The 11346-nt window shown below is 41.0% G+C and overlaps 1 long non-coding RNA gene across 1 annotated transcript in view; it reads right to left on the reverse strand.

Moving 5' to 3' along the window:
- LOC109956743 (uncharacterized) overlaps window positions 1-928 on the reverse strand; it is a 55262-nt gene extending 54334 nt beyond the window's left edge. The window contains exon 1 of the long non-coding RNA XR_002274460.1: window positions 568-928. This is a non-coding gene — a long non-coding RNA (uncharacterized LOC109956743). The remainder of the gene's footprint in view (window positions 1-567) is intronic.
- Between the last annotated feature and the right edge of the window lie 10418 nt (window positions 929-11346).

Consider the following 11346-nt stretch of genomic DNA (forward strand, 5'->3'; position numbering starts at 1 on the left):
ACACAATTCTGTTCTTCTAGCTAAAATTTCAGTTTGGACAGGTTATGTCCTGTTGCTATGAAACCATTTTAAAGCCACTTAACATGCTAACTCATACAGTCACACGGCTGATTCATGGATATAATTTCCAGCATCTTCTTAAATCAAATTTAGCACATTCATACATAAAGTACAGTAAAATATACTTCTTGTGAAATTACTACTTGGAAAATGTTGTTGCCTGCTTGGCTTTGGCCTTTCTTCTATTAGAACATCCAGGCAGGCCAAAACACAACACACAGGCCAAACTGATCAATGTAATATATAATGTGATGCATCTCAGTACAGCTTCTATGTGTGTATAGAATCTCTGGTTTTAATTGTAACAAAAAGGTGCAAAGTAATTTTTTAGCTGACTACAGCACGGTGTTTTGTTAAATGAACAAACAGTTTAGACATGCATTATATTACTTTTAAATATTACTTCATTTTGATGAACAGCTAGGAAGAACAAATTGAGTGGCATTTACTAAAAATAAAGACAAGACAAAACCTTAACATCTAACATAATCAGTCAAACTAGCTTACTTGCCGTCCCATCGGTGAAACCATTCTCCAACCAGAGGCCTTCAAAGAACTGGGATCCTTCAAATGTCTGGAATCAATCTCTTGTTCAGTTTGAAATCATCAACAGGTGCAACTGTTGCCCATGAAACTGAAAACACATCACTGGGAAAACACAGGCCTCAAACTCAGCTGGCTGCTGACAGATAAGAAACAGCACTCCTAGGGAAAAAGCTTATTGAGTTCACATAAACCTAATACTATCCCTCATTACCTCACTACTCAACTCTGCAGGAAACTAGAGGACATGCAGTCACTTCATGTAACTCTCCAGGATAAAAGTGTTTCTTAGCATTTAAATTTCCAATGAGGTGCATGTGCTGAAGGAAACTCACTTCCTGCTTATGATATGTTTCCTGTTAAAGTAGGAAGTCCAGGGTGGGACATAACACAGTGAATGATCATTGTAAACCAATGGTATACCACTTTGGGAAAGAGAAGCTACTCATTGATTTTTAAAGTTAATATTATAAGAAAAGAACATATGTGTAAAAGAGAAAACAGAGAGTTACACCTTGACTTTTCTTTTTCTGTCTATACCCATTTGTAAAATATTTTTATGTAGCCAACTGTTTTAAGGCACTTAAGTAAAGTTAACCTTAGGAGTCATTTGCCAAAATTTGGCCGAATGGTTCATTGAATTATATTTACTGTCACCATTATGAAAAAAATGTGCAAATGGTTTATCTGCAAAAATTCACTGTGAGCTGTATTCTGGCAACTAAAGTAAGATTAACATTTATATTGCTATGTTTTGGCAACACACAGCAGTTGGTTAAGATGTGGGACACATCATAGTTAAATATAAGGTTTGCAAGGTTAAAATGTGGAGTTAGAGTTTGGTCAAGCTGTAAATAAGTGTTTGCTTTTTCATTTTGGACCAAAACCCTGATCATTCCCAAAGCTTAGGTTTCAGTAGTCTAAATGACTCATAGTCATGGATAGTTGTTGCAAAATTAAGATTAAAAAAAGGGTAGAATATTATTAAAAGTTCTCTTTAGAAAGCATATGACTTAAAATTGTGAGCCAAGGATCAATTTTATTTTTTTGTCAAAATCAGTTCAGCAAAAAAAATTTTTTTTTTGGAGGACTTACAGATAATTTTCATCACACCTCACTGTGATGTATATGCTCTAAAGTTTAAAACAATTTTTCTCAGAGGAAGCACCACATGGTGAGTTTTATTCAGCTCATTATGACTGGAACAAGGTTTACATTGTTGTGCTTTAACTCCTCTTTTGTGTTTCCCCTCTGCAGTTGGAGCGTTATGTGCCACTCTGAGAAGTGGGTCAGAGCAGCAGAGGACCCACCACCAGTCACTTTTGGCCGCTTCAAGTCACGTCACATAAACAATGGCACTTCACAGGGAGAGGCTCGTCTTCCTTCCTGCCTGGCTTCCTGCCGATCATTCTGCCTGAGTTGACAAACTCAATATGTCTTACCCCCCTCCTCCTTCATCCCTCTACCCCATCACCCACCCCTCTCCCATGCAGCAGACCTCCCTCCCTCCTGGAGCAGACAGCCAAGTTGGTCAAAACAGAGAAGAGGAAGGAAACAGAGGATGATAAAAAACAAATGATAATTGACAACAAAGCTACAAGAGGCTTCTGTGGAAGTGGAACAAAACAAGTCAACAAGCAGGTCCATTGACATGTAGACAGTGGTGGTGTTGGTGGTGGTGGGGTGTGAAGGGGTCTGAATATACCTACAGTGCACTAAACTTTTAACCCCGCCTACGACCTCCAGCTCCTTTCTCATGCAGGGCCTTCTGACCAGATTGATGATAACGGTGCACTTCCTCTGCAGGGAGCACGACCTTTGCTTGAATGACCATTGATTAGCTTGTCTCATTCACATTCAAGACTAGCTGTCATTGTTTTTGTTCTTCATGTCTGGAAAATGATGAATTGCTAAACTATTAAATTGTACATGAAGTAAGAATATACACAGAAAGGAGGAAAACACATCTTAAAAGAAATTTGCTGCCATCTATATTTTATTTAACTTTGTTTTCTCTCTACTTTTATTTTATTCAGTTGCTGGTCTTAGAGATTTTGAGGTTGTTTTTTTTTACTGTATTCTATCTGTTTTTTAATTGCATGATGTGTTCTTTATTCTTTACGAAGAGAACTGTTGTCTGGTAAGAGCTCCATGCTCAAACATGTACACACAATTGCCTGTCCATTCATTGTAAATGAAATGAATCAGAAAAACTTGTCAAGTCATACCGAGCAATTTATTTCAGTCCATGACTTCTGCAAGTTTTTTATTGACTTTTACAGGCTGTAAACCTTAATGTTTATAGGTTGTACTTCCTGAGGATGCAAGAGACCCTTATCTCTTTTATGGACCTGATTAGGTCAGCACGAGATCACCATGTCTGGTACAGGGTTGGAGAACAGCAGTGACCTTTTGCAGAATGAGTTACAATTTCAGATGATCAGGACGATTTATTACTCGTTCCATGGCATCCTTAGAAGTTTGTTATCTGCGACTTGGATTGTAGATAACAGATAGAAAGATTAAGTACAAAGAGTACCTGAGAGCAGCACAACATTCAACCCATAAGTCCTACAGTGTTACAGCCCATGTTTTGTGTGTACAGAGGGCTTCATTCCTCATCAGTCATCATCATGACATGCAACAATTAGTACAGAATGTAAATGGTCACCTGTCAACCAGTGCAACACAATATTTCCCTGCCCTTTAAATGATCATGCGAGAGAAAAGAGTTCTTGGGAAAAGAAGTGGGAAAAAAATGAGGGCAGAGATGTAGACAGGTTTTTTTAACTGCAGGTGTCCAGCCCACCTTCAGAGCGAACTTTTTAAAGTTGCACCTGTGCAGTCTGGTGGAAGTAAGTCAGGAGGCTTGATGTGGGCACAATGTATTTTCATACTACCTAGGGAAAGGAAAGAGTTACAGGTGGCCTTTGCTGTCTATGCTAGCTACACCCCATATATTTTAAAGGCTAAAGTACAATAGATCAGCTTAACTCTGCCCCCATCCCTCAAAACTGGACCTTGGCAGATCATCTCTAATGTTCCTGTAAAGGCAAACTGAACGTTTCATGGTGGCCAAACTTGGTTATGATCATGTGCTGCTGCATCGTCGTAAAGATGAGGCACTTCCAGACAGCTGGTTTCTTTTTGTTCGACCAAAGTGCTCCTCATTTGATTCATCCTGAGAAATGGTGTGAGATTCCCAGGGCAGCTAAAGTTTCCTTTCAACTTCTCACACAGCCTCCACAGCTGGCTGTCTCCCGAGCAGGACCCTGGAACAGATGTAGATGAAAAGCAATAGGCCTCTGTGCGATAGCTATTTTTTCCCATCTGCCTTGCAGTGCTGTTGGGCCTGTTGCAGGAGAACCTATGAGTAGGAAATAGCATAATAAAAATTCAGGTTATAACAACAGTTTAAGCAAATTGGTTGGTAGAAAATCCAAATTGACTTTTAGATCCTGGGTGCATTCATTTGTATTTAATGGGTCTGAGATCCCCACCCACCAATACTGTATGCTCCTAAACCTTGTTGTGTACAACCTTAGTCACTTCCCAGATTTAGTCCTTGCAGACCACCAGGGTCACTAGGTGTAAAAAAAATATTTTGAAGCTTCAATATATACTGAAAAATATGCTAAAACAATGTATAGTAACCGTTTCAATATACTGTGCAGGACATCCAAAAGCAACAAATATACACTATTTATACAAAAAGTTACATATATAGTCAATTTGTGAAATGTGTGCATTTACTGACTTGATTGATTGATATTTCTCATGGTGCAAACTACAGGCTCCCCTGAAAATATCCATCCATTATCTATACCATTTATTCCTGAATAGGGTTGTGGGGGGCCTGGAGCCAATCCCAGCTGACACTGGGTGAGAGGCAGGGTCCACCCTGGACAGGTCACCAGTGTGTCATAGGGCTGACATGTAGAGACAGACAAGTACACACACTCACAATTTAGAGTCACCAGTCAAGCTAAGGTGCATGTCCTTGGATTGTAGGAGCAAGCTGGAGTACCCAGAGAGAACCTACGCAGGCACAGGTAGAATAGAATAGAAAGGCTCCAGGTCGGCCAGGACTCGAACCCAGGACCTTCTTGCTATGAGGCAGCAGCACTAACCACTGCACCGGTGTACTGCTCACCCCCTGAAAACATGATCTGCAAAATTTTGGGGCATCTCAGTCTATAATATTGATAATATGTTATTTTTCCATGTATTTCTGTTTTTTGTATCTTTATCATCATACATAAAACTATGCTATGGTTGATGTATGATTCATGCATAAGGGTGATTCATCACTAATTCATTTTAATAACGAAACCAGCATGTGTGCAATTCTTTCCATCACCATAGAAGCCTAAGGGCAACATAAACTTCAGTTTAACGCAAAGATCAGCAAAGGAAACTCTTGATCATGTCATTTGCCATAAAAGAGAGCTGTCATTTCTCATTGTAGCTACAGATCATACGTTATGTCAAAAAGAAAACAAGGCAGCTTAAATTTTAAGTGTCATGGTGTCTTTAAGGCACAGGCAAGCAACTTGGTTTTCCCTCTCACATATGTAAAACAGAAAATTTTATCGTAATTAAATTCAGAGAATCTTTTCAACAATAGCATGCTTTATTCTCTATTTCATCTAATGCTTGAAACCAGAAACATCATCAAGAATCATCTTTTTTTAGCCCAGAGTGTAACAGGATAGAAAAAATGTCCATGTGTACTGAAGAAAATCTGGAAAAAATCATTAGTATGAAGAGTTTGAAAAGGTGTTTTATGGTGCCAGACTTTCCTGAGATCCTCCTCTGTCAGAAAAGGCAGAATGAGACATTTTATCTGCTGCTGATTTACTCCTCTAAAATCTGGAAAGATTAGACCAGCCTGCACAGTAGTCTACAACAATAATTTTGGGTTGGAAGGAAGATTACTTTGGAAACGTGGGTCCACTGAGGGAGTTTGGAAACCACTGAAGCATCGTATCTGTTCCACAGGATGGTGTGCAGGATTGCATATCTGCATACTACAACTCTGAATACATAACGGTCAACATCCAGCCCCACTTCTCTCACTAAAACTTTGCATGGCAAACAGCAGCCTTCAGCCCTCAGCAACTTAACACAGGCACACACAACACCCTGGCTGAGCAGCGATGTGGAAAAGAATTTCTCCTGACACTAGTATTTCTGTATAGTCTCTCAGAGCCCGCACACAGCCTACAAGGTGCCAATCATGTCAGAGCCTCACCCAGAGCTGTGATTGACAAGCCTGATTCTATGAAGGGGTATGGTCTTGGAGAGTCAAGCTGGGTTGCATTATGGAGGGATGTACTTAATAAGACCTACAGAAGGGAAAGTGCCTGCCCTTAAGGTCCAATTTCCCCTTTGGCATAATACTGTCATTGAAGGAGTTGGAGATACAATCATACCTCTTGCAGAGTTCAGAATTGAAATGTAAAATGCCAGACAGAGTTGGAAGAGAAATAATTAAAATCTACTTGGATTTCACAGGAGTCAGGGCAAAAGAGTATTTTATTTGATGTATGTTTTCATTTCACCACTTAACAACCTTTTTTTATCAGCTATTACTTGCTGCTCACTTTTAAAGGACCCGTCCAGACTATACAAGAAGTGTGAGAACAAACATTAAAAAAGACGTAAAGGAGGAGATCCAAAGAGCAAACCCTGTAATTCCTTGACACATTTCTAGAACACTCAGCGTGAGCATAAACCTAGAATCAACAACAGATAAGCCTTTTCTACATTCTTTCTCTTTGATCTGGAGGCTCCCCCCTTCCAGTATGGGGGGGGGGGGTTACTCCTAAGCTTCCTGTTCAAGACCCCCCCCACATGCACACATTCTTGAATTTGTGGCTAGAGACCCTGGTGGGAATTGAGGGAGGAGTGCAGGGTCCCGGATGCCCTCAAACTTTCCACAGGCCTGATTCACTGACTGTAATACACTGACTGTAAACAGCCAGTAACATGATTTTTAGAAGTATTTTAAAGGAACTTGATACAGAGCTGCCGTCATTTGTTTTGACCAGCCTCCTTTTATTTGAACTGCTGGACAAGAAATGACTTGCATCTGTTTTGGCGAGGTTGTCCTATTTTAACTTGGGCTAAAGTTTTATAAGGAGGTAAAGTCAAGTCCTTTTACTGATTTGCAATACATCCTATTAAACCTTTTAAACATGTTCTGTATTCATTATGTGTGGTGAACAAGAAGGTCTATATATTTCAGAAAAGCTGCCACTTGTGTTTTCATTCTAGTATAAAACAAATCAGTTTGACACTAACTTTACTATGAAATCATGTCTTATAGAACTGTGACAGTTCATAGTCATTTATATACATTCAGTGTCTCAAGTGTAAAATGTTCAAGTTTTCTGCAAAAAGAAGAGAAAAAGAAGGCGTAGAGGAGGGAGCGACATGAGGTCAGCTCCTTTATGGAGATAATCAGGGTTGTCTTCCTGTCTATTCTCCCCCTATTCACACAGCCTGCCCCTCATTCCCAAAGTGAAACTGGACACCAAGGGTTTTGTTATGGGTTTACAGCTCCAAAGGACAAGTAGACAAACAGGATGGACAAAAGGCAGCACTTCCACTGGAGTTGTATTACTGCTGTAAAATTGATACTAAAGTCTGAAAAATTGTTTACATAAAATGCTAGACTTGGCTTTTTATGAGTGTGGTTCCTTTGATAAAGATAGTAGCTGGGGTACCGAGTCTTGTGTTAAATGGTCTGTGCACGTCAGCACAAACTTTGACACACCGGCCTGGAAATCATTGAGTACCAGGGAATAAGCTAAATGCATGAATGATAAATGTTCTCTAAATACAAGCAGAGCTACAACCAGGCATTAAATGCATGGCAAACCAACCAGCACCTATTTATTTGCTCATGTTCAAGACTAAAATACACATTTAAGACTTAATTTCTATATTGTGACAGGGCCTTTAGTCATGCTGCTGCAGTAACCTACAGAGAAGATGCTATACCAATAAAGTCTGAACCAATAATTGATGGGGTCGAACACAAATAACACTAGAACCAAAAAAGGAGGGGGGGGGGGGGTTTACCAAAGGTATAAGGTCTAAGTCTAAGGTATAACATTTAGGAAAAAAATCAAATGCTTTGTCAAAATATTTTAGCAACGCTCTGACCTGCCATTTTGATTCAATAGGAAATTCAGGCAGATTCAAATATTTTATGGTCCCAAAACTGACCCCAAGCTGATTAGAAAATATAAAAGAAAAAGACTTTTGAGTCTGCCTCTCTCTCAGACCAGACCTGAACATTGACTATACAGTAGGTCTTAAAGAGGTTCAAAATCCAAAGATTCATGTAGGCCAAAACATCCCAGTGAGCCCACCTGTCAGCAGACCACACAGCAGACTCAAAGGTCCACTGATAGTGGAGGAGATTAAAGTCTATTTATCTATGTCTGGGGAGGCTCTCAAGGGTGGGAGGACATCAGGAGAGAAAGGAGGGTTTGGAGGGTCGAAGGGTGAGCAAACTGGCAACTGGGAGGTTAGCTATCGTACTGGGGATGTGATGGAGGCTTTGGAGGGAGGGAGGGTTGAAACTTCCACCCAGTGGCTGACTGACTAATGGAAAAAAAGTCCTTCATGACCCCCATCCTGTTGCCCCCCAGCAGAGAAGAGCCGGACGAGACTAAAGCCCCCCATTGTTGTCCCCTCACACAGGATCACCAAAGCCCCAGCAGTGACAGAAGGGGGGGCATGAAGTAAGGATGGGGCTGCTGTGGGAGAGGGTGAGTATAGTGTGAATGATGCATGTGTGTGTGTGTGTGTGTGTGTGTGTATGGGTTACAGGGTGGGGGGGTCGGCCCGCTAGCTCAAACACAATTGTGTGATAGGACTTGGCCCTATCTAATCAAGGGCAGGAGGTCACTTCCGAACAACTGGGCAATAAAAGATTATTTCCAGCCACATAACAGAGGAGCCGTTGGAGCGGAGAAGGGAGGAAGAGCGAGAGAGGAGTGGGGGGAGGGGTGGCTGTCTGCAAGCAGAGGAAGTGAATTGAAAAAAGCCAGCAGACGGGAACCATCTGTCTGGATGCATAGTCTAATCTCAAAAAAAAAAAGCGAATGAAGGGGGAGGAAAAAAGGATGATGAAAGCTCAAGCTTCCTCTTCCTTCTCATAAACATGTACACAGATTTATCAATATAGCTATCTACATCATTCTAGCTATCAAATGTGCATTTGTGATGCTTGTTGTTGTCCTTAGTAGAGATACCAAAGTTAAAAACAGAACAAAAGTGGTTGTAGGGCGCTGGGAATGCAGCAAGCACAAGAAACTGTCCCCTGGGGCTTTCAAAAGAGGAACAAGGATGTGCTCTTGTCAGATGTTAAACCAGCTCTGGGTTAACAGGGAACCCCGCTTGTATCAGAGATCTTCTTCAACCTGGGTTTGGATTCTTCTGGACTGTCAACATTTTTTTTTTTTATTTGAAGAGGTGATTTTTGTGAAACACAGTCTCAGTTTTTTTGTCATTCTCTGATGTTGTTGCCATGTTGAAATATCCCCTTAATAAACCACAATCTTTCAAGATCTCCTGAACCATTCAAAGTGTATATGGGGATCAAATCTAACTACCCTTGACAACTGGCAGTTTCCAGCAACAGTTTTCAATAAGAGCAACGCTGAGACAAACACCCCACTGATTTAATTAGCGAGCAGAATACAAAATCACAAGCTAGACCACTGGGGCCTGGGAGAGCTGGCAAAGGCTTTTGCACTAATTTTGCAGGAAGGAAGTGACACTTTGAATACTGATGAATCTATCACACTGATGAAACAGGAGCCAGTGATCAGGAAAAAATCTTGTCTGTACCCCAAATAACACCTGGCCATTAATTACAAAAGAAGACTAACTGCCAAGGGTTGTGTATTGATCCCTTGACTTCCTCCTTCTTCATCATTTTCATCATCATCCCCTACAATTGGTCTTTGTCCATATAATGGAAGACAAAGACAGGAGACAGGAAGGGGGCTTGGAGACGAATGTTGTATCAGATAGCTAGTAGTAAGAAGGGGTGTGAAAGTTTTACACTAAATGGGTGTGTGTACCCAGGAGCAAAAGCTTAAGATGCTCAAGCCGCAGTGAAACACCTCCATCCTGAATAGCCCTCGACACCTGATAAAGCACGGGGTCTTGCCACAGGCCTTTTATGGCTCCTGAGGAAGAAAGAGGCCGGTTAAATGGCTTTCAGTGCTCTGACACAGAACTTGGCTCACAAACAGGAAGCAGCCAGCAGCTGCTCCATGTTGTTTTCTATATGCACAGTATAAAAAAACACAATGTCTCTTATCTGCCTAGTTACTGTTTTGGTTGTGTTGTGTTATTTGTTTCAAAGATTTCTGCATCCACCCATGCTCAGGGAGGTGAAATTTAAAGTTGTGTTGCTCAAAGCATTGCGACAAAAATGTCTTTATATCATTTTTGTTGGGTGAAAATATCAAATCTCTAAGTTCAGGAGACTGCATGTTGAGAAAACTCTCCAAACCAAATCCTTTCAAAACTTGTTATATAAACTCTGGTGGTCATTGCAAACACAAGGCCGCTTTTCTTGTTTACTAAGATGTTTACATTTTGGAAATCCAAGGTTTCACATCGACAACAGCAGTATTTTTCTGGTATTCTGGTCATAGTGAATTGTAGTAGTGACTTTATCAGGACCTGAACTCATGTGTTTTATGGCTATCTAATATTTCTTTAATGTCATTTTAATCCTGCAGTGTGGATGTTGGAGAAGTTTTAAACATATTATCTCTCATGTCCCTTTAGCCCACTAAGTTCATCCCAAAACAAATATCTGTGGAGATAACTTCCATAAACTTTGGTCATCACGCTGAAGTCCAAAAAAGCTGCCTTCCACTCCAGAACCCACCACCCCCACGTTTCCCCTGATTGCTAATTTCTATTTATATGCCATGAGAGGAAATAATGAAAACCAGATGAGGAGGCAGAGGAAAACTGAAGCAGGCCTTTTGGTGATGAGTGCTGTGGAGGAGGATGACTGTTTATAGAGTATCCTGCTCCACCAGGGCCATGCAGTGCCCTGGCTAAGAAAAGGACTGCCCCGGTAGGATGTGTGGGTTGGAGGTTCCACCATGACTCACTTGGTAGTCATGCATGTTTGCACTTGTATGGCCCCAAAAAAAGACCCAAAGCTGTAGCAAGCGACCCAGCAAGCCTGACAACTCCAAATAGCATTACGAAAGGGGGGGGGGGGGACGACCAGTTATTACTTAATACTGAATCAAATTTCACTTTTTATGCAGTGAGCGGTAGCCCTGTGATGAGTAAAATGTGAAGGAGTGGGAAAGCAGTTCACATGGCAGAGTAAGTGAAAAGAGAAAGAAACTATTCAATGGGCCTTAAAATGTTAGTCTAGACACCTCTGCCAATTAGATCAGAGATTTGTTAAAGACTTAACAGAACCAAGTTTTAGAAATGGTGGGAGTAGGATCTGTTTCCTTATTTGGCCTAGGCTGGAAAATATCAAGTAAACACTGTCTTCCTGTTCACTGCCTCCTGAATACAGTTTAGATCTCTGCTACCACCCTTGCTCGTACAGGAGCTTTAGTGGAGCCTGAAAAAAAGAGGCCTCCTATTGTTTGCTATCATCCAGGAGCCAGGAGCAAATGGGGCTCAAGTTGCAGCTCTGAAAGGTAACAGGAAATTGACAAATCGCTAATCCACTCT

This window comes from Monopterus albus, unplaced genomic scaffold (assembly GCF_001952655.1).
Source record: "Monopterus albus unplaced genomic scaffold, M_albus_1.0 scaffold21.1, whole genome shotgun sequence".
Taxonomy (NCBI): domain Eukaryota; kingdom Metazoa; phylum Chordata; class Actinopteri; order Synbranchiformes; family Synbranchidae; genus Monopterus; species Monopterus albus.